We start from the raw sequence: 23,807 nt of genomic DNA, 5'->3' as shown, positions 1-23,807 counted from the left end.
CCAACAAATATATAAATCCAAAATAAGCACCAAAGAAGAGAAATAAACAAGAAGCAAATAAAAATGGTGGAAATGACAAATAAAATTAAAAGCTGCTTCCTTGAAAAGACTAATGAAATTGATGGATTTTTAGCCAATCTTATTAAAAAGAAAAGGACAGAAAAATCAAATCAGCAAAATCACGAATAAGCAGAATGAAATGATGACAAAACCAGAAAGAATCAAAGGAATTATCAGAACTCACTGTGCTCAGATATATGCTAATAAGATTGAGAACACTAAAGAAACAGGGGAATATCTTTACAAATATAAAATACTCTAATTGAAGACCAGAGATTTTAAGTAATCCAGTCTCAGAAAAGAAAATAAAACTAGCTGTAAAGGAACTACCAAAGCGGGTGGTGGGGGTGGGAACAACTTCTGGTCCTGATGAATTCATAGGAGAATTCTATCCAACTGTTATAGAACAATTAGTATTCCTTGATATTTGAACTGCTTCTTTATGGATGCCTGCAGTATTTTTTCTTTGACACGGGAGATCTGGGTTTTGAATATGATATTCCTGGAACTTTTCCTTTTGGGATTCCTTTCAGGAGATGATCTTGGGCTTTTAGTGGCAGCTAAGTGGCACAGTGGAATCAGGATAATGTAAATTCAAATCCAACCTCAGACATTTGCTAGCTGTGTGACTCTGGGCAAGTCATGTAACTTCTGTCTGCCTCAGTAAATTGCACCTACCTCCCAAGATTGTTGTGAGGTTCAAATGAAATAATATTTGTACAGTGCTTAGCACATAGTAGACACTTAACAGATGCTTGTTTCCTTTCCTTCTTCAATTATTCCTCTGGTTTTAATACATCTGGGTAACTCTCATTTAAGATGTTTTTGAAATACAGTGTCCAGGCTTTTAAAAAAATATGGTTTCCAGGGAGTGTGATGATTTTTAAATTTTTCCTGTTTTCCAGGTCAGTTTTTAAAATATATAATATCTTCCATTTTTTCAAACTTTGGATTTTATTCTAATATTTTCCACTGTCTCATGGAGTCATTAATTTATGCTTGGTCTTTTCTAGCTTGAGGGGATTCCATTTCTTGCTTTACCCCTTTCTCTGAGATACTCTCCTTCCAATTTGTTTCATTTTTTATCCCTTCATTTCTTTTAGGCATTCAAGTAGTGCTTGTGGAAAGGCTATTTTTGCCTTTGAGTCACTTTCTTTAGATTTGCAATCATTTTTATATTGGTTGGTGTTTTCTTTGATTTTCTCATCTAGCTTTATTTTCTGAACTGGGGCTTTGTGCCAGGTTCAGCCTTTGCTGTACTTTGGGATGGGGTGGTTGAAATTGCTTGGTCTTGCTATGGGGCCTCTGGGTTCTTGAGATGACCCCCACTTACTGAGGTTAGGTCCTCCTGGATCTTGGAAGTTGAGAACACTGGGTCTCCAGGACCTTCTCTGGCATCTCAGGACAGATTTAGGGACCTCAGAGACCTTGGGCCTGGACTTACCAGCTCTGAGCATTGCACCACTGCTCTGATGAGCACCAAGTTGGTTGCTTCCCCCTGCTATTGCCCAAGGCTTCCAGGGAGCAGGGAGCCCTCCCTCCACTCTCACTGCCTCAGGACACTGAAGCTTACAGGCCACACATGCCCTGCTTCTGGCTGGCTGGCTGGCACTTACTTTCCTGGGGGGACCCCTTTTCCTATTGTCTTGGGCTTCTGGCTTATTTTCTGTGCCATTCTGGGGTGGAAGATAGCCTGATTCTAGTTTCTCATTGGATTCATTGCTTATTATTTGGTCTGCTATGAGCTTCGGGGCTTGGTATGGGAAATAGGTATGGTATCAGGGAATAGGTATGGGAGAAACTGGGCAGCCCGTCTTTTGCTTGTTTAGGAAGTCCTACTCTATCCATTTTGTACATAACCTGTATAGTTATGTGTTGTCTCTCCTGGGCTGTATTGTAAACTCTTCAAGGTCAAAGGCTATTTCCCTTTAGACTTGGTTCCCCTCAGCACCTAGGACAGTGACTAGCACTCGATAAATGCTTGTTGCTTGAAAATATATAAAGTAAATACCAAGTAATTTGGCAAAAAATAGCAACAACTGTCAGTATGGGTAATCAGGAAAAGCCACATGTACAATCTGGTACTTAGGGGAGCTGGAGAAGAGGCAGAAAAGCATTGTAGACATGGGAGGAGTGCAAAGGTCCAGAGGTGGGCAAGGGAAAGCCTTGTATAGGGAACATCAAATAGGCCAGTTTAGCTGGAATATCACATGTAAAGGAGAAGAATATGTAATAAGCCCAGAAGAGTGGACTGGGGCAGGGGGGGGCTTCTAACAAACAGAGCAGTTGGTATTTCATCTACAAGTAACAGGAAGTCATTGGAGCTTCCTGAGCATGGGAGTGATGTGTTCAGATCCCTGTGCTTTAGGGATACCAATCTAGCAGCTCTATCCAAGACGGATTAGAGAGGGGAGAGAGCAGAGGCAGAGAGACCAATGAGGAGCCTATTACTACAGCCCAGCTGAGGAGGTGAAGGTCTGAACCAGGGTGGGGGCCGTGTGAATAGAGAGAAGAGAACACAAAACTTGGTTACTGACCAGACATTAGGATGAGGGAAGGGAAACCTGAGTGCCTGGGAAGGTGACTGTGCCTTCTGTAGAGACAGAAACTTACACAAAGAAGCTGGAGACACAGGACTAGAGATCAGGAGAGAGATCGTGGCTAGATATGTTCATGTCTGAAATGAAAATTAAAGCCATGGGGGCCCATAGGAGATTACCAAGAAAGTATGGAAAGAGAAGAGGGCCTGAGACAGAGATACATCCCCTAGATAGGGAAAGAACAGATGCTGAAACAGCGGCAGAGGATGACTGGGACAGAATGTTGCTTACATTGTTCCCATATGGTCCCTGAGGGCAGAACTGGATGTCATGGGTGGCGCTTACAAAGAGCTAAATTAGGCTCGATGTCAGGAAGAACTTCCTGACAACAAGATCTGGCTCATCATAGCACTCAGGTCTTGAAGCAGAGGCTGGACACTTGAAGCTGTTGTTTAGGGGACTGTATGCCAGGACCTTTGAGGTCCCTTCTGAGGTTCTGTGATAAGATCAGGGACATCCTTAGCTGCATAGGGAAAGAATAAAGTGGGGGGAGGGCATGGGAGGGAAGAGCATAGCTATTGGCTCTAAATCCACAGGAATTGACAGTGCCCCATCCAGGTAACACCCATGCAAAAGCAATGATTGAGTCACCAGAAGGTTGCTGGGGTAAAACTTCTTGGGAGAGGCAAATCTAGCAGGGGTGAGAGCCATAAGGAGCGATATAGCACTAGGATGACTTTGCTTCATAGGGAGACCCAGGTTACCTCTTGCCAAAAGCACATGACATACCATATTCCTAACCTTCCACCTTAGAATCAGAAAAGAATTTAAAGCCAGTGAGAGGGACAAGGTGGAGGGGGGTGAGGGTGGCATGAAGCACCAGTGAGAGTCCTTCCTGAAAGTGGTTGCCCCATCATGGTATGGCCTCTCTACCTCGGCCCGGCTAGGCAGGGAGTGTGGTAATGAGGCTTTACGAAAGGATATGAGCATCCAAAAGCCAGTAGAGGTCAGCTCCATGAACTACCTTGAAAAACTGCCTGCAAAAACAGAACGGCAAAGAACTTGGGGCCTACTCTAGGCATGCTTCATTTAACCAGAAGAATAAGAACTACAGGATTTTACATCTGGAAAGGACCTTAAGGATCAGCCACCCCAACCCTGAGTTCAGCTCACTGTCAGGCAATTCCCAGAAATCAAATCCTATTTTCCACTAATTTCCATTATAAACTTGGAATTCCCATAAGGAAGGGAAAAATAGTCCCAAGAGAGAATAAAAATTACACCAAAGAGTGCAACTGATCTTCTCCTTAAAGGCAAGAAGTCATTCTCTGCTAACAATATGCTTGAAATAAGCCAAAGTGGAAATCCTACTGCATCAAACCTTAACACGCTCTGTGTCCCTTGGGTGGCAGACCCATGGGAGAAGAAACCATGTTCTCCACTGCTTGGCCAATTCAGACGGGCTTGGTCCTTATTTCTAAGCAAGGCAGAGATTTGCTTTCAGAAACTCTTAGCTGTTTCTCCTAAAAGCCTAGAACTCAGCTGCCATCTCAGTCAGTGATGCATCTGATTTGTATCCTTTGTTAGGAAGAGGACCAGGAAAGTACAGTTCTGATATCCATGAATCATCACATCATGACGAGCACCCTGACACTAGGAGGAGCTTTTTCAAATAGGCACACCTGTATAGGTTTAGGTGACTCTCCTCTTGGGGTTTCTTAGGGATCCCCGAAACCTTCAGTGATCTCCTTGGGGGAGGGGGACACTTCATCCAGGATACACTACCCAGCTTAGCTGAAACGACCAGCTCTGGCCATGGCCCTCCCTTCCTTGAGCTAAGTGCAGGCCCATCCTCCAAGTACCAGATAGCATGGACTTGGAGGCCTTAAGGGTTCTCTATCATGACCTTCTGAAGACTTCAGCCAGAGCAGGACAGGGCAAGACAGAGTGTCTGGAGTAGCACTAAGTCCTGGAGCATCATGGGGGCAGCACAGCACAGAGAGGTATACCTAGGCAGGGGTACTAACCAACAGAGCTCTCCCCTCACATATGTTTGACATTCACACTTCCAGGACCCCCATCTCTGGGGGGGGGGGGGTCACTACTCTGGATGCAGTAAGCAAGGCTCTTCAACTTTGCCCCATTCCAGATCCCATTGGGCTAGGGCTTTCTCTCAGGGGTTCCAAGATGGCATATCTGAGGGTCTCTAGACCTAAGAGAGAGAATGGCTTAAGAAAAGACAGGAGCTAAGGTGAATTAGACACAGTGCTTTGGGGAAAGGCATTTGCCATTTTGATCAACTAAGGAGGGAGAAAAAGAAATACACCTTCCTCTATGGGCAGCAGACACCAAGCTCTTGATGATGACAGGCAAGGTAGGGCAGGCCAGTGGCTAGGGACCTCCCACCCTCCCTTCGGTGCCTTCCTGTTCACAGGGAAGGGAGACAATGGAGGCCCTTGGCCTCTCTTGGAATCCCACTTACCAGGGAGAGGAGTGGGGGAGGGCAGAGGTAAAGGTGCTTAACTCCTGGCTGGCAAGCTCTAGCTCACTCGTTCCAAGGTAGTTCTAAGGAGTAGCCCGACACTTTCCAGGTGGTCGGGGAAGAAACTGGGGAGTGGGGGGGAATGCCACAGGCAAGAAAATATCCTGAAGTCATGGATTATGGAACTTGGGGTGCGCGGCTGGGCCCCCTGGATTCCCAGGTTACTCTTGGGACTAGCTCCTGCGTCCCGTGTGCCGGACTGGCTACTTATTGGTGAGGGGGAAAGCTCCCAGGCCCCACCCCTCTCCTCCTCTCTGAGCCACACAGCTTCCCATCAGCAAATTAGCTTTGGGAACAAAGCCTGGAATTGACAAGGGAAAAGAACCCCCCACCCCAAACTAAAGGAGCAAAACTGGCCCCTTCCTCTTTGTTTCTCCATACCAGCCCTGAGATTTCTTCCTCATGCATCGGCAACTTTCCCTGAGCACATACATGAACAGGAAATCCGGATGCAAACACACAGGGGCCACCCACACACACGGACCCCCATCCCCACCAGTTTCTCCAGCACCTGAGACTGGGCAGAGGCTGGAGAGCAGTTTCTCCAGGGCCTACCTTGCAATCCTGTCAGGTCGCAGAAGCAGGCGGCAGCTGAAGGCAAGGCGCTGAACTGCCTGCCTCTGTGAATCAGCAAAGAAGTCGCTGTGTGCACACTCTCCTCCTCTGCCTCTTCCACCCTCCTTCCCTTCTCCTCCCTCCCCCTCCCCTCCTCCCTTCCCCTCCCCCTCCTCCTCCTGCTTCTGTGTCGCTATGCAATCATAACGCCAGGTCTAACAGCATCACTCGGACCGCAGGCGAAGATACCCTTGACTGGGCGAACGCAGGAGAAGAAAGGACAATCCTGAAAAGCTGGCGGGCTGAGGGGGGTGGGGGCTCTGGGGAGGAAACAGGAGGAGGAGGAGGAGGAGCCCTCAGAGACCGGGGTGCTTGGGAGGGGGTGGGAGAGATGAGTCCACAAAGGGGGGAGGACATGAAAGAGCGTGCTGAGGAGGTATCGGAGTCCCACTTACCACAGACACAAGCCACCCCAGCAGCCAGGTGGGGCTCTGGGTTCTCTTGGGGGGAGAAAAATGGTGGGACGGGAGCAACCTCCCCAGGGAACAGACAAGGCTCAATCCCTTCTCAGTTCTCAGCTTTGCCCTCATCCTCCCTTACACTGACATATCCAAAGGGTCTTAACCTGTATAGGAAGCAAAATGGACCTCAAAGAGCTTGGGCAACCCCCTCTCCATGCCCCAGACCACCTTTCTTCTCCCCAACCCCTCAATCCCAGCCTTTACTATCTTCACCTGCATCAGGGTCCAGAGGGATACAAATACCAACTCAGAATGTTTGGGAGGCATTCAAAAGTCACATGGTGAACTTGGGCATCCAGAAAGGGGGAGGGGAGAATGGACTCCCCCATGCCATCTCCACTAGAAACATTGGGACCATTACCTTTAGCCTTTTGTAGACTGTAAGTTTGATGAGGGCAGGCATTATCTTAGTTTTGTCTTTGTATCTTCAGCACCTAGGATAGTTCCTGGCACACAGAAAGACTTAAGAAATCCAAGGTCCCCCAGAGAGGCAAAGAGCAATTTCCTGTGCTGAGGGGGACCCTAACTGACTTGGCTCTGTAAACTGGGACCATTTTGGGTTTCACATCTGCTACTGTTTCCTGCTCCAAATGAGCTAGGATTTGATTGACAGAGTATTTCATAAGCACTTCCTAAGTGCCAGGTACTTTGCTAAGTTCCAGGCATACAAATACAAGCAAGCCATACAGAAGTATGATCTTTTCCCATTTTTTGTTTGTCTCTGATGGGCTTGCAGTGGTTCAACCCTGGAGCTCCACAGGCCTATTTATCTTTAATTTCTAGAAGACTCTTCTGGTATGAGCACTCGGTCTTTCCTTTTTCAGAATCTCTTGGGGCTTGACCTATCCCATTCCACCAAAAAGTGGGGCTCAGATCAGTCAATGAGGACAGATCAATTGTGGTCATTAAAGTTAACAGTTAAGTTGTGATTACCAATTAGATGGACAACTCCAAAGAAGTCAAGAGAAACTGAAAGGTGAAATTGTCCTCTCCAGTTTTCTGACTGTGAGCTAGTTGTGCCTATGTAGCCTACTGTCTTGGCTGCCTGTAAGGGGAACAGACCCGTACCCACAAAGTCACCCTTCCGTGCCTAGCACTATGCTTGATCTTTCTCTTATGGATAGGAAGAGGAAAGCAACACAAAACAGTCTGATGATTTTAAAAAAACTGTAAACTCATTTCATTGGTTCTCTGTACCTCAGTTTCCCCCACTTATCAAGTGGGAGTAATAGTGCAAGATGATTTGGTTAGCTTGTGGTTTCTGCAGCAGTAATTGAAGCTGAGTGATTGTGGGTCTCTGGAGTGCTCTCTGGAAAGCTCAGTTAATGACAGGCAGATTATGCTTGAGATTGTGGTAGCCTAATGCAAAGAGGCTTCAATGGTCACTAGAATGGTTGGGGGTGGGAGAAGGCAGAGAGAGAATATGGGGAAAGGGAGTAGGACTGTGCCTACAACTTCCTGCCTACCAAGAAGGCAGGAAGGAGAGCTGATTCTTTTGATTTACCGTAGAACCGCCAAACTTCTTCTTGCCATTCTTGGAGTCATCCTACAAATGAGGCCACCAGCCCCAAAGGGATGAGGCCAGGCCCCAGCAACATCTGTGGGGATAGGGGCTGCAATGAGCAACTGGAGGGAGGCTCCTGGGGCTTCCTGATCCACTCCAACCCTCAGTCTGCTATTGGAGTTTCTTCTTAGGAGGGACTCAGTCTTGGCTGGGGTTTTCGTGAAGTGGCTGGGCAGGGGTGTGAGGGTGGGGCTTGCAGTGTGCTCTTGCCTTGGGTTGGTAGAAGCCTGTTAAAGCCTCCTTTTAGTTTCATGGGAAAAAAGAAAGAAATGTTCCTTCTAAAGTTCTTTCCAGACTTGGACTTTCTACCTGAAGGAAGGAAACTTTTTTGGTGCTTAACTGAACTTCTCTTCCACTAAAATCTTCTTTTTTCTCCTAGATCTAATGCCTTTCTTTAAAGAAAGAGCATAAAAAGTCACCAAGAAAGAAAGCTAAGACCCTGGAAAATGGACTAAAAGAGACAATCAGACTTAGAACAGGGCCCTTTGCCTTACCCTATCCCCAAAGGGATCAGAACAGAGGTAAGTCATCTCTTGGTGACTTCAGGCACCAGCTGGGCTTTGTTGAGGGGAATCATAGAAGGACTGAGTGGTTTGAAGAAAACTTCAAGATGAAATGACTTGTTCTGGATTGATGAAGCAAATTATTAACTTGTACTTCACCCAAAGTTGTATAACTATGTTTTATCATATTATGAAATTTTTCTTGTTCAAAAATCCAAATGGCTTAAGTTGAAGAGACACACCTGAAGGCTTCTCTCCCCAAGTCTAACAACGCTCGGGTCCAAATAACAAATTAACCACCTAAATAGGTTCTGGAAGAGCTGTGTCTAAAACACAGAGGACATGCAGCATTTGTTGTTTTTCTTGTGAGGAAGGTATGATGTGTGACAAGGTGGGATCTGTTTTCTCAGGGTCTAAACTGTACAAAATTCGCTATATTAGCCCTATGTGCTGACTTCCAAGTCGTTGCTTTGAGAGACCAATACTTGGCCACTTTTCAGAATGGGGCTAGTGCCCTTGCATCACCATGTGTTCCCTAGCATTGACCAGGGTCAAAATGGGCAAGCTTTGGGCTTTGTCCCACTATTAACATTGGGACCCTGTCCTGCCTAGGGAGCAAAGCATTTGATCACTCCACACATGAGGAATCCACAATTAAAGAGGGAAGGGGAGAGAGCACTCTTCCAAACTAGTACTTCCTACTTAAACACAATGATTCTGGTGGCAGACTCTCACAGGCAGACTGAGGGCTCCCCAGAGTCCAAGAGAAGCAATAAAGTGTAGAACAAAGGCACAAAGTAGGTGTCATGTTGGTCTTTGCCCTTCAAGGCAGCTCAGTAGCTCAAAGGGTGAAGAAAGGTACGCAGGCCAGAAAAGAAGAGGTGCCATGGATGGACAGGAAAGAGAATCTTCAAGGTTTTGATTAGCATGCTGAGCAGATGTTCCTGAGGCTGGCATTAAGAGCTAGGGGATTTCTTCTTGGCATCTACATCTCTTTTAATATCTCTAAGCTTTTAGGCCAAGTTCTGAGTCAGATACATTCCAAGCAAAAATAGACTCATGGTAGTGGTGGTGACAGAGGACTTGGGGAGGGGGGTCTTTGCCCTAGGAAGGAAAGCCACTTGTGGCCTCTTTTTCTGGAGCTAAAGATCATCCCACGTTCTCATGAAGGACCATCTTTGGGAGTTGGCAGCTCATCTGCAAAGGACCATGCTCATGCATCAAAGAGTGAGATCCTCTGTCTTGTCATCATGAGGCACAACTGGTCCAAAGCTGCCACCATCATCGTGGTACTTCTACTCTTTCACCCCTCTTCTCCGTCCTTTGCAGAGGGCTACAGAGCTCCTAGTTATGTCTCATAGGGAACTGACTTTAACAGGATCACAGAGATTATAAGTAGCAGAGCTGGGATTTGAACTCAAGTCTTCTGACTCCAATTCTGGCATTCTTTCCACTAGACCATTGCAGAGTGGTGACATAAAGCACAGATGGGGGGGGGGGGATGGTGGTATGTCTTGGTAGCAGGAAGGTCTACCCTCAGGAGCAGGGAGCTGATTCCATTCCTTGGACTAACTTGTCTGCTTGCTGTTGTCATGTGACCTTGAGTTTTTATCATACTTTGGATTAGATAGATCTGGGTTCAAATCCTGCCTCGATATTTGCTCACCTGTTTGACCTTGGGCAAGTCACTTAAGCTCCTTGGGCCTCAGTTTCTTCATCTGTAAAAGGAGTTAGGAGTAAAAGGGTTAGACCTTAGAGGTCCCTTTTAGCTCTAGGCCTATGGCCCTCTTTGAATTCATCCTCACAATAGCCCTGAGAGGGAGGAGGGGACACAGATAAACGCAATGCATTAATACCTCCTTTTTCCAAATGACACTCCCAAAGGTTAAGTGATATGCCCAAGGTTATAGAGTCAGGACCAGAATCCTCAACTTCTGCTGCCTAGCCTAGTACTCTTTGACTGCAGCCTAGCTTTGGTCTAAATAGAGCACCTCATTTGGTTACATAACACCCCTGCTGCTGGGCCCAATTTACCAGAAGCTTGGGAATCACAGAAGTGGGTGGGAGGTAACCAACTGTGGAAGAGAAGCTCCACAGAGAAAAGAGTCAGGTTGGTCAAGGCTGCTGCAACACAGGCCTCCTCACCTGACAGGGTCTTGAACCATCCCACAAACTACCTCAGAAAATCTCCTTTAGCCTTCCCTTTTAAGCCCTCTGAGCAATACCCCAACACTCCCAAATTTCAGTGTCTTGAGTCGGAATGGACCCAAGAGGCTGGTTAGTCCAATGGTATTTCTTACCTCTTGCACTCTCCCCTTGCTCTGGCCTCCTGTGCTCTCTTCCTAATCCTACTGTGCTCTCATATTCCCCACACCCCACTCCATCCCAGTCCCCTCCCCCTGGTAATAATCCTTTTCACTGTGCCCTGGGAGATTCATATTCTTTGGGAAGCCAACTTTCTCTACCAGGTACTTTCCTTCCACTTGGAGAACTCAGCTGAGGCTTAGGATTTACCCCCTCAAAACATTCTCCAACAGTCTGCTCCTTCTCTCACTCCCTCAGCCTCCAGGAGGCCAGAAAGAAAATGGGGTACTCTGAGTACCCCATTGCCAATTCTGAAGCTATCACTTGAGAACCTCGTCTATACAGGACAGACAACTTCAAGATTATCAAGTCCAATCCCCTTATTTTATAGATTAAAAACATCCAAAGCTCTGAACTGAAGCCCCTTAGCCAAGGATTTTCTGGGTCTTCAGGAGCTCTCCCACACGGACTGGCTTGGGTAGGGTAGCTGAAGGTCACATAGGCTAGGAGCTCTTCCTCCATTTGGTAGAGAGAGTGAAGCCCAGCACGATGGCTAGGCCACTGACAAACAAGAGCCAGAGAAGCCCAAGGAAGTCAAGTCTTTGGGTTTTGGGTGAGCTTTCCCCTTTAGGGTCAATGATGGGCAAACTGACCCCACTTCCTGGCAGGGTTCAGAACTCTTCCAGACTAGCCAAGCCTTCCCCCAAGCCCTAGCTACATCTCTAGCTCCTGCTTTATTTCTGATGTTAGGAATGCAAACAGGGAGAAGTAGGTCAAGGGAGAAGGCAATCGGGAAAGACATACCAGTCTTGACACTGTTGGGAAAAGATTGCAAGTGGCTTCATTTTCTTTGATTCAATTCAACAAAGATTTAGTCACCACTACTAGTGCCAAGTGCTATTCGAGGCACTGGGGAGACAAAGATAGAATCTCTCCAGGAGTTTACTTTCTATTGGAAATTCTTCAACATGAACCCTAGGCTTTAGGAACTTTAGGATTGTGGCAGATGAGGCAAGTGACAGAAGGATAAATTAGTACAGACAGATGCCTCCATGGAATTCAGCAGTCTTTATAACAGGGAATGCATTTGGGATTTCATTGGTAGAGAGAACTCCCAGATCCAGAAACTCCTACCAATGTAGATAGCATTTTCTTTGCAACTTAAGCCTCAGAGTTGCTAGAGCATGGAGAGATCAAGTGATTTGCCCAGGATCACACAGCTAGTATGTGTCAGGACTGAGACTGAAGCCAAGTCTTCCTGGCTCCAGACCTCGACTCTCCATCTCCCATTCCCTGAAGCCTCTCTCTATAGAATAAAGACATTTAAGACATTCAACTGGGGAGGCTTTGCCATCGGTACTCCATGGGGCTGTCCTTAACTGATCTGGACAAAAAGAGAATAAGTTGATTTGATACACACCTCCACCTCTTAGAATCTCTGGCTTCTTTCAAAGCTAACTCCAAATGCTGCCTCCTACGCAAAGCTTTTTCAAATCTCCTGCCCCGCAAATTACCTTGTATTACTTTGTACACACTTTGCATAAACTTGTGTATGTACATGTTGTCTCTCCCAACAGAACACAGACTTCTTGGAGGGAGAAACTGTTTCATTCTTTGTACTCTCATTCACAGCGTCTGGCACAGAGCAGGCCCTTAATAAATGGATGCTGAACAATTCATTGATTGATAGATGAAGTTGAGTTCGATGCGAATGGTCTCCAATTGGTGAAAGAGGAAGTTTGGCATCTCAGCCATCTGTGTACTCATTCTCACTTGGCTCCTCAGGCTTTAACTAGAGGCCTCTTGTTGCCCTTATCCAGTGTCCATTCATCAGCCCCTTGCCGGTTCCCCGGTACCTCTTTTGCTAGCATTATTTCCTTTGGCTTTTTGTGCTGCCTTGTCCCTCCCCTACAAGTTGATGGATTCCAAAGAAGTTTGGGGAGCCCCAGTGGCTAGCTCTCATGGAGGGATTGAATGGGACTGATAAATTTCACCCTCCTCCAGCCTACTGTCAGATCTTTCTCCCAGGCGCACATTCATAAATGTTGTTGATTCAGGGCCCTGGGAGCCCATTTTCTAGAGAGAAAATTCAAGCATTCTTAACTGCCCCTACTTAGGAAGCAGGCCTTTGCTCTGAGTCCTTCTTTGGAGGTTTAAGTTGTGCTGTTAGCATGTTGGTTTTAGGAACGCTCCTGCTGGGCCAGGGATAAGATGAACGTCAAAATATTTTCGGGAGGCTGGGTCTCTAGAGTCTCTGCCTTAAAGCATTTCTCTTATTTATTCCAGGCCCTCCGAAGCTGCAAACTCTCCACTTGGCCTACAGGAATAATTCTCTCCTCTCTCCTTGAATTTTGAAATAAAAAGCTCCTTCCCAGAACCATAGCTCTGAGTTTCCATTAACCAGGTCTAGTTTGGGGGACATCTTACTATAATCTCTTTTGGGCTTGTGTCCCCACCTAAGGTTTCCCTCAAGAATAAGAGATTTTTGGAATTATGCCTATGTCCTTACAGAAAAGGTAGAGAGCCCTCAGTTTCCAAGGAAGCACTCAGGCCAACAAGACAAATGTAGGACAGAATTTATTTCACCCAGCAGAAAATGCAAAGGATTTGCATCTAAGTCCATAAAAAATCAAAACTTTCTTTCCTCTCCAGTAAGCCTCACCTCCCCTAGGGATTTGCATAGCCCTCTCCTCCCAATTTATAGTATTAACCTAGGCTTGAGGCCACAACAGAGGGAAAGTATTTGGGGTTACTAATGAGTTAAAGAAATTCTAAAAAATTGGCGGGTCAAAGAACAAATCATAGAAACAAATGAAAATTTCATCCAAGAAAATCATAACAATGAGACAACACACCAAAATTTATGGAAGGGAGTTAAGAAGTTCTTAGGAGAAAATGTATATCTCTAAATGCTTTCATCAATAAAAGAGCAAATCAATAAATTGGGTATTCAACTAAAAGAAAAACCTAGGAAAGCAACAAATCCAAAACTTCCAACTAAACGCCAAAGTAGAAGTTCTAAAATGAAAAAAGAAATTAGCAAAATTGAAAGCAAAAAAACCTGAATTGATAAATAAAATTAAAAGTTGGGTTTTATTTTGTTTTTTGGGAAAAAATCAACAATCTCCAGAGGGAAAAGCCAAATTTTTTCATGTTAAAAGTGAAAAAGGAAAATTCATGACAGTTAAAAAAGAAATGAAGGAAACCATAAGAAACTACTTTGCACAATTATCTGACAACAAACCTGATAAATTAGATGAAATGGTGACTACTTTTAAAAATACAAAACACTCAGACTGACAAAAAAGACACAGATTAGTTAAGTAAAAATAAATTTGAACTAGTCATAAATGAACTCCCAAAGGATCTAGGATGTTATTGATTTACAAGAGAATTTTATTAACCAAAAAAAAATTAATTCCAATATTATATAAATAGCTTGCAAAAACAGAAAGAGAAGGGACCCTTCGATACTCTATCCATGATGCAAATATGGTCTTGAGAGCTAAACCAGAGAGAGACAAGGCAGAGAAAGAAAATTATAGACCGCTATACCTGATGGACTTTGAAACAAAAATAATAAACTATTAGCAAACAGACCACAACAACATATTTAAAAGATCATACAGTATGAAAAGATTGGATTTAGACAAGGCATGCAGGGTTCATTCAATATAAGGAAAGAGGTTATATTAATAACAAATATAATAGGCTCTATTAATGACAAATAATAAAAAAACCATATTATTATATCAATAGATGCTAAAAGGCTTCTGACAAAATATAACTGGTTTTTTTTTAAAAAGCACAACACTGGAAAGCAAAGGAATAAATGGACTTTTCCTTAACAGAAAGTAGAATCTGTCTAAAATCAGGAACAAAAATTATATGTAATGAGAAAAGGTTAGAGGTCTCTCCAGTGAGATCAGTGGTAAAGCAAAGATACTCATTACCACCAATACATAGTTCTAGAAATGCTAGATACAGCAATAAGAAGAAAAAGAAATCAGGGGAATAAATACATATAGACAATTAAAAACAGTTGAAACAATTAATAATGTGTTGCAGGAAATCCACATAAATCATCAGCATTTCTGTATATTACCTACAAAATCCAGCAGGAAGAGATAGAAAGAGAAATTCCATTAAAAGCAACGAGAATCTATAAAGTATACGAATGCAACTACAGAACAGATTGTTGAGGATGGAATGAAAAGGAAGAGGCCAGTACAATTCCATTAGTTTTTCTGGATGCCATATCACATCACACCCTTAAGGTGTGTGGTTCACCAAGGCCTACAGATCTTTTGCAAACTGCTATTCAGGCATCTCTTCCCTAGCTTCTATTTTTGAAGTTGCCTTTTCAAACCCATTAGACTACATGCACTTCTCTAAAACCATGACTAAGTTGCAGAGCAGGTACTGCTAAGCACTGGTGGAAGTTTCTGCATTAGGAGTTCTCTCTACCAAAGATATCACACATCTGGTCCCCCCAAATTCTAGCCTTCACATTTATCCCAATTAAGCTACTTCTAGCAGTAAGGCACAGACAACTCATTAGTCTGCATTGGCGCAGAGAGTTCCCACCCTGGGCTTTCCTCACACCTAGGAAGCCAAAGATGCCAACTTTTTTCCCAAGAAAAGTTCATCTTCTGAGATTTGGACAATGCTCCAGGCCATCACCCCTGCAAGCTGGCCCTTTGACAAGAATAATCGCTGACATCTTTAAAGCTGAGTGGTCAAAGTGTGGACAAGAAGGTGCCTGATAAGTCTTACCTTAGGACTGACTACTCCTGCATATCCAGAGGGCCAAGATGAACTAAGTTTGCTCCCCTAGGACAGAGGTCTGATCCTCTAACCACCAACTGGCCTCTTCCCTGGCACAGGGAAACTGCCCAGTCTATCTATTCTAAAGCAGGTCTATTCTGTCCTAGGGAGGAAGGAAGGAAACAAGCATTTATTAAGCACTTATTATAGGCCAGCACTGTGCTAAGCACATTACAACTATCTCATTTGATCTTCACCATGACCCTGAGAAGTAGGTGTCATTATATCCATTCTACAGTTGCGGAAACTGAGGCAAGAGAAGTGTCTTGGTAGTCTAGAGGTAATGGGGTCCCTGCCTCTCTCTCATTTGCCTCAAATTGCCTTAAAATAAACATTTATAGGGACAGCAGTATTTGAGAGTGGAGGGAATGGTGTATCTTCAGAGACCCAGGACAAAGGAAGCCTCCACAAAGCTCCTCCAGTCCATGCAATTTGCAGATTGTATTTGTGCAAAATAGGTATAATGTGGAAGCCCTAAGTCCCAGATGATCAATTATCCCATCATATCATTTTCATAAAAGTTCCCTTGCTTCCCAATTTGGTGGTTGGCTTTTCTCGAAGCTCTGTGTAACAGTCAAGTTGGAGAAGAGAAGGCCTTCCTCCAATGCTTCATCTGGACAAAAAGGAAAAGGCTACACCTTCAGAATCCAAGCTCTAGCAGGGCCTATATCAGACTTCCCAGTCCAAGACCAGGAACAAATTATGTGGTGGTCATCTAAGGACCAACCTAGTTAAGAGACTCAATGCTAATCTATGGGCAAGTCAATGGATTTTGTGGCCACATTTGCTCTTGGAGACCTTCTACTGAGTCACAGAAGAGCTCACAGGCTCATGGGATCACAGAAATAGAGGGAATCTTCAAGATTCAGCTCTACCTATACAGGGGAAGTAGCTTGCCCAAAGTCATACAGCCAGTAAATGGAAGAATCAGGATTGGAGACAAAGTCCTTTGACACCAAAACTAGTACTACTGCAATTTGGGTCCATGGGGGAAGACCCACATCACTGAAATCATAGATGTCCCAGAGTAAGTCTAGAGAGTATCCAGTGGCCTAGCAATGCCCATTCTGAAGGCCGAATACAAAATCAAGGAAAAATATAAATATAAAATCAGAATGATAGATAGATGGAAGATGAACTGGAAGGCCTCAAATAACAAAGTTCTTTACAAGCAAGAAATGATGATTGTGCCCACAGGACAGCCACAGAAACTGGAAGTTAAGTGCGATAGCCAGAGTGAAAAACAAATGACTCAGAGAGAACAGCAGCAATAAAAGCACTGCATCCCATACCATCCTTCCTCAGAGGGGATAGCCCCCTGGGAAGCAGGACGGCACTTCCTCCTTTCCTTTGGAATGGATATTTCCTGGTCCATCACAGAACACAGATGAGTTAAAGTATAGGTCTGGGAGAAAGACTGAAGTCCAAGTTGCTCTCTCATGTGCCAATGAAAAAGCAGAGGCAGCTGGTGGCTTAGTAAAGACAGCATGGAGTCAGGAAGACTTGAGTTCAAATCTAGCTTCAGACATGTCCTAGCTGTGTGACCCTGGACAAGTCACTTAACCTCTGATCCTGACAAAAACGATCCACTGGAGAAGGAAACGGCCAACCACTCCAGTATCCTTGTCAAGAAAACCCCAAGTGGGGTCATGAAGGGACAGACACAGCTGAAACGACTGAACAACAAAACGAGAAAAGCTTTGTCCATGCTAAATTGACTCCATTGTGAAAGGAGGTATGATCAAAGTAGTCAGAGGTTAGTGGATGTGAGCCTGTTTGGGGAGGCAATTGAGTGGCCAGGAATCTCAGCACTTTGAAATTTGTCACAGTAGGAGACATTGAGGGTACAGTTCTGTAACACCCAAAGACAAGAAATCCTAAGGCATTTGGACACCTCTTGCACACAAAGAAAGCTGGAAAAGGATAGTCAACAAAGGAATAGTAAACAGAGAGAGAAGAGTTACCAAGCTTTACAAAAAACAAAATGGGAGTGAGGGGAGGTCTGCAAACAATGTCAGAAATGTTTAGGTGGTAGTTGCTACTAGGAATCCAACTCAAACTGGTTCTTCTTGGACTAGATAACCTCTAAGGTCCCCTCCAGCCCTAAATCCTAGGATTCTGAACTGAGTGAAAAGCGGGGGAGGGAAGAACCTTATGTTAATCTCATTTAGAGAGAGGTCTGTTAAGACCCTTCCAGTGTCTATCATTTGTATTAGCATGGATGTAACGGATTAATTAAGACCACATCACCCTCTGTTTTTCTGTGTAATCTAGGTATCATACCACAGTTTACTTATCTGTGGAAAGACTTGGCATAGGGGAAATACATGGGCACCAGTTAAAAATTCTCAGCTGTTAATAAAAAAATCAGGGTGATATGATCTATTCTCTTTAGCCTAGTTAAAATGGAAAGACAGCATATTCTTTTATCTTTTTTTCTGTCAGTACAATAGAATTTAATAAGTGAAATAATTACTTTTCTCCCTGAGATTGATCGTTACAGGAGAGGTTTTTATTGTCCATTAAATCCTTCCCTAAACAGACCATTATCCCTTTCTTTTACTCATTCATAAGGCTCCTTTGCTTTGGTTCCCTTAGTCAAAGTGGTATGGGGAGGCTGACAAATTAGAGGCAAGACTTTCACTCCCACTCTCATTATTATGTCATCCATCTGCGATATAGCCTCCAGGATTGGACTGCTCCAACAAAATGCTGCGTGCTCCCTTTGGGCCAACAAAGTCCTTAGATTACTTTCTTTTTTTTTCTTTCAATTTCACAACAACCACAGCTCAGAGAGAAAGAGAAATCAACATCTGAGTGACTTAGCTTCTTTCCTCTATCTCAAATGGAAGACCTTGCCACTTTCCTTCAAGTCTCCTTTGTGGATCCTAATAAGCCAATTCCAGTTTTGACTTTAAAGAATGAGCTGTGAACAATGGATTTTCCAAAATCCAAAATGTGGCAGATAGGGCCTCCCACATTTTAGGTCAGCTTCAATTGCCTGTCTGCCACAGAGGAAAATGGGATAGATAAATTGCTCAAGAGGCAGTTTATAGGATTTGAACAGCAATCTCTAGATCGGTTGATATGAAAATCACCAATTCCCTTTGAGGCATATAAAAGGTCACAGCATAAAAAAAATTTAGAGTCAACAAAGTAGCAGGACATAAAATAAATCCCCATAAATCATCAGCATTTCTGTATACTACCAAAAAAAACAGCAGGAAAAGAAAGAAGAAAATTCCTTTTAAAGTAACTACGGAATATATACAATATTTGGAAGTCTACCAACCAAAATCCATGCAGGAACTGTATAAATACATCAACAAAACACCCTGTGCAAATTAAGATAAATCTGAATAACTTGTAGAATATTAATTGTTCAGGGGTAGAATAATCCTATACAATAAGGATAATACTCCTAAATTAATTTACTTAGTTGCATATAAAATTACCAAAGAATTACTTAATAGAGCCAGAAAAAATAATGAAATTTGAGGAATAAAAGATCAGGAATCTCAAAGGAAGTAATGAAAAAAATGAGCAGGATGAGGGCCTAAAAGTACCATATCTCAAAGTGGACCACAAAGCTTTGGGACACATTTGATATTAGTTAAAAGAAAAGAGAGAAAGAGAGGTGTACTAGTGGAACAGATTAGGTACAAGTATACAGAAGTAGTGTTTGATAAACCCAAAGATCCCAACTACTGCGCTAAGAGGTCACTATTCAACAAAAACTGCTGGAAAAACTGGAAAGTAGTCTGGCAGAAATTGGTACAGACCACATAGCATATACCCAGATATATCACATAGCACATACCCAGAGAAGCTCCAAATGGATACATGATTGAGATATTTTCTAAAAGTCACATCATAAGCAAATTAGAAGAGTAAGAAACAAATTATCTTATGAACCTATATGAATAGGGGAAAGGGTTCGTGGCCAAAAAAAAGGATAGAGAGGATCACAGAAGGAAAATGGAGAATTTTGATTCTATAAAATTAAAAGGTTTTGCACAAACAAAACCAATGCCACTAAGATTAGAAGGAAAACAGTTAACTGGGGGGAAAATCTTTGCAATAAATTTCTTTGATAAAGGTCTTATTTTCAAGATATGAAAGGAAGTGATTTAAATTTCAAAGAACAAGAGCCATTCCCCAACTATATAGGACTATGAACAAGCAGTTTCTAAAACAATAAACTTAAACTATATATAGCCATTTGGAAAAATACTCCAAATCACTAGTAATTAGAGAAATGTAAATTAAAAGCAACTCTCAGGTTCTGCCTTCTAGCCATTAGATTAGCAAAGTAACAAGAAAAGGACAAATATTAGAGGGGCTAAGTGACAACAATAATATTAATGCACTGTTGGTGAATCTGTGAACTAGTCTAGTAATTCTGGGATATAATTTGAAACTATGCCCCATAAAGTTACTAAACTGCACATATACCCGTTGACACAGTGATACAGTGACTAGGCCTATAGCTCAAAGAAATCAAAAAAGAAGAAAAGGTCCTATATGTACAAAAAATATTTTAGCAGCAGTTCAGAGCTCCTTTTTGTGGTGGCAAAAAGGGATGCTCATAAATTAAGAACAGCTGAACAAATTATGGTATATGAACACAACGAGACACTCTTCTGCTGTAAAAATAAAGAAAGAGGCAGTTTCAAAGACACCTGGGAAAACCTGTATGAAATGATACAGAGTAAAGTGAGCAGAACCTGGAGGACAATCTATATTATAGCAACCACACTGTAAAAATGAACAACTTTGAAAGGCTTAAAAACTCCGATTAATGCAATAATTAACCATGATTTCACAGGACCAGTCATAAAGCATGCTAAAAATAGGTCACCCACCTTCAGACACAGTGGTGGTGATGATTGCTGTCCTTCATGCTTGAAGAGGGCCAAAATGACATCACTATGTTGGGGTCAAGGTACGGTGTGTCCAACTGTGGCTGATCAGATCGATATGAGCTCAGAAGGTTCTACCATAGGTCAGGCACAAATAGTTCACATGAACATTTGGAGTGGAGATGTCTCTAAATTTATGCTTCTCACATATCTTTTGAGCTACTGCAATTCTGCTTTGCTCATAGAATATGGCACCTTCCTACTTTGATGTGGGCATGCCAGACTGGGTACTCCTGTGCCAGTGTCTCCCATGTTCCATAATCAATTCCAAAACTCTTCAGAGACCTTGAGACTGTCCTTGTATTGCTTCTTCTGACCACCATGTGATTACCTGCTCCATGAGAGTTCTCTACAAAATAGTCTTTTAGGCAAATGTATGTTTGATATCTGAACAACATAGCCAGACCATCAGAGTTGTACTCTCTGCAACAGAGTTTGAATGCTTGGCAGTTCAGCCCAACAAAGAACCTGTTGCATCTCAGTCTCAGAGGCAACAAAGAATAATCTGAAATTCTGCCCCAAAGGTTACTGAACTGTGTATACCCTTTTACTCCATGACACTACTACTAGGTCTCTACCCCAAAGAGTTTAAAGAAAGAGGAAACAGATTCATATGTACAAAATTATTTATAGCAGCTCTTTTTGTAGTGACAAAAAACTAGAAATTAAGAGGGTGTCCCATCAACTGGTAAATAGCTGAATAAATAATGGTATATGGACATAATGGGATATTATTGTGACATAAAAAATAATGAAAAGGATGGTTTCAGAGAAATCTTTCAGAGCGAGCACAATCTTTTTCTCTCAGGGCTAGGCTGGATATGTCTCTCCTCAGGGTTCTAGGATACTCTGAGGAATTGAAGTTGTATGTATTCTCTACTGTCTGTTCCTTGGGACATTGATGCTGCATTGACTCTAGAACCCATACTCTAGAACATTGGGATACTAGGTATCCTCTAGACTTTTCACAACTCACAAGATCAGACTCTTCATTCCCTTCACCTAAGTCATACAAGAACAACTGCAAAGGTCAAGGACCTCTTAGGGCCACAGCCCCCAGTTACACTGGAAAGACATATAAATTGATGCAGAGTACAGTAAGCAGAACCAGGAGAAAAATTATACAATAACAACATTGCAAAGGCAAACAACTTTGGAAGATTTTAGAACTCTGACCAATACAATGACTAGTTACAATTCCAGAGGACCCATGATGAAGCATGCTACTCACCAGAAAAGCAGTAGAGTTAAGAGATGTACACATTTCTAGATATGACCAATAGAGGGCATTTGTTTTCTTTGACAATACACATTGTTACAAAAGTTTTCTTTTTTCAGTGGGAAAGTGGTGGGAAAGAAAAATATAAATAAATGCTTATTAATTTAAAAAAGTCAATTTTTTAAAAATTAGAAAAGAATATTAAGTACTTTTCACAGCTATGGATAGAGAGAAAATTCTTTATTTTTTTAAAATTCTGAACTTAAGCACTGAAAAAAGAGCATTTCTATACACATAAAAGGACACAAAAAGAGAATTCTTTATAGAACCATGAAACCATAAATCTCTTATTTCAATCTGCTTGCTTTAAAAAAAAAAGGGCACATAATAAATTCTATGTTACTTTCAAAACTGCCTTGCTTATCTATCCTTCCTTCTGAACTTGTTATGTGCATTAAAAAAACATTCAGTATTTTGACATTACTACTGCTAACCCCCTTACCCTCAATTACTACCCCTCCCCTGAAAGAGAAAAAATCTTTATAGTATATAAGCATACATAGTCAAGTAAAATTGATCCACACAGTGGCCATTTAAAAAAAAAATGTCTCTTTCTGTGCCTATCACTTCTCTGGCCACTAGGTGGTGTAGCGCTGGATCTGGAGGCTGAAAAATGAGTTCAAATTCTGCCTTAGACACTAACCATGTGGCCCTGGACAAATCATTTAGTCTTTGCCTCAGTTTCCTCAATTGTAAAATAGGGATAAAAATAGCAACTATCTCCTAGGGCTGTTTTAAAGATCAAATGAGATATCTGTAAAAAGCAGTTAGCCTCATGCCTTAATAAATGCTTGTTCTCTTCCTTCTTTCTCTTTCAGGAGGTAGGTCCCATGCTTCATCATGGATCCTCTGGAGATATGGGTGCTCACTGCACTGATCAGAGTTCTTGAGTTTTTCAAAGTTGTTTTTCTTACAATGTTGCAGTCCTTGGTCAAACTGTTCTGGTTTGCTCACTTCACTGTGCATCAGTTTATATTATCCACGATTCTCTGAAATCTGTCACTTCCTACTGTGCAACAATATTCTGTGTCATTCTTATACCACAATTTGTTCGGCCATTCCCCAACTGTCAGATCCTAGTTCTTTCATTTTCTTTTTTTTTCCCCTCATTTTATTCCCTAAGGGGAAAATCTGAGATCACAAAAGATAAAACAGATAATTTAAACTACATGAAATTGAAAAGCTTTTGTGTGGACAAAATCAGGGGAGTCAGAATAAGAAGAGGTCACTGGGAAAAAAAATCTTTGCATCAAGTTAGCTCTAAGGGTCTGATGGTTGAGATACATGGGGAATTAACACAAATATTTAAGAGGAAGAACCATACCCTATGGAAGAAATAGTCAAAGGATATTAACAATTCTCAAAAGAAGAAGCACAGACTATTCCCCATATCAAGTACTGTCCAATTAATAAGAGATGTGCAAATAGAAATGCAAATCGAAACAACTCTGAGGTTTCACTTTACACCCAGCAAATTAGCAAAGATGACAAAAGATAGAAATAGTGAATGTTGGAGGGACTGCAGGAATACAGGCACACTTGCGGATGGAGCTGGGAATTTGTCCTACTCTGGAAAACAATTTGGAATTATGGTAAAAAACAAAAACAAAAACAAAAAACTGACTAAACCGGCCTCATCTTTTAGCCCAGAGAATCCATTGTTCGTACATAGAAGCAGTTAGGTGGCACAGGAAATAGAGTGCTGGACCTAGAGTCAGCAAGTTCAGATCTAACCTCAGAAACTATGTGACCCAAGGCAAGTCACTTAGCCTCCGTCTCCCTCAGTTTTCTCATCTATGAAATGGGAATTATAACACCTACTTCTCAGGGTTGTTATGAGGATCAAATGAGATATCTGCTAATAAATTAAATCATTATCCAAGTCCCCAACCATTGCTATCTTCCTTTTTATTATTTGATTCCTGCTTCATTTTTTGTTTGCCTGAGACATAATATTAGTTGGAGGAAGCAGTCATTTTTACAAACAGGTCATCTTTATTCCTTTCTCCACTGTGATTGTTAGGTGTTCAGTCCCCTTGTCTAAGGTGGACCAGTGGTTTTGGCAAGAATGATCCAACATATTTTTGTTCAAGGGGAACTCCATTTTCATGTTCACCTGTCCAAAGCCATAGCTCAGTTAAATAATATATAGTAGTATAAATATATATAATGGCTAAATAACATACAGCA

At 42.6% G+C, this 23,807-nt stretch overlaps 1 protein-coding gene across 5 annotated transcripts in view; it reads right to left on the bottom strand.

The window, feature by feature from the left end:
• DRP2 (dystrophin related protein 2) overlaps positions 1-20,861 on the bottom strand; it is a 52,027-nt gene extending 31,166 nt beyond the window's left edge. For 2 of the 5 annotated variants that reach the window (XM_072626409.1, XM_072626406.1), the window contains exon 1: positions 20,282-20,859. The gene's annotated coding sequence lies outside the window, so the exon portion shown is untranslated. Of the gene's footprint in view, positions 1-5,697; positions 5,801-20,281 lie in introns of those variants that run through there. The other 3 variants (XM_072626410.1, XM_072626411.1, XM_072626408.1) reach the window with 3 other exon arrangements.
• Positions 20,862-23,807: the final 2,946 nt, after the last annotated feature.

This window comes from Notamacropus eugenii, chromosome X (genome assembly GCF_028372415.1).
Source record: "Notamacropus eugenii isolate mMacEug1 chromosome X, mMacEug1.pri_v2, whole genome shotgun sequence".
Taxonomy (NCBI): Eukaryota; Metazoa; Chordata; class Mammalia; order Diprotodontia; family Macropodidae; genus Notamacropus; species Notamacropus eugenii.
Note: the sequence above shows the minus strand (reverse complement) of the source record. Positions and strands in the feature narration are given on the sequence as shown.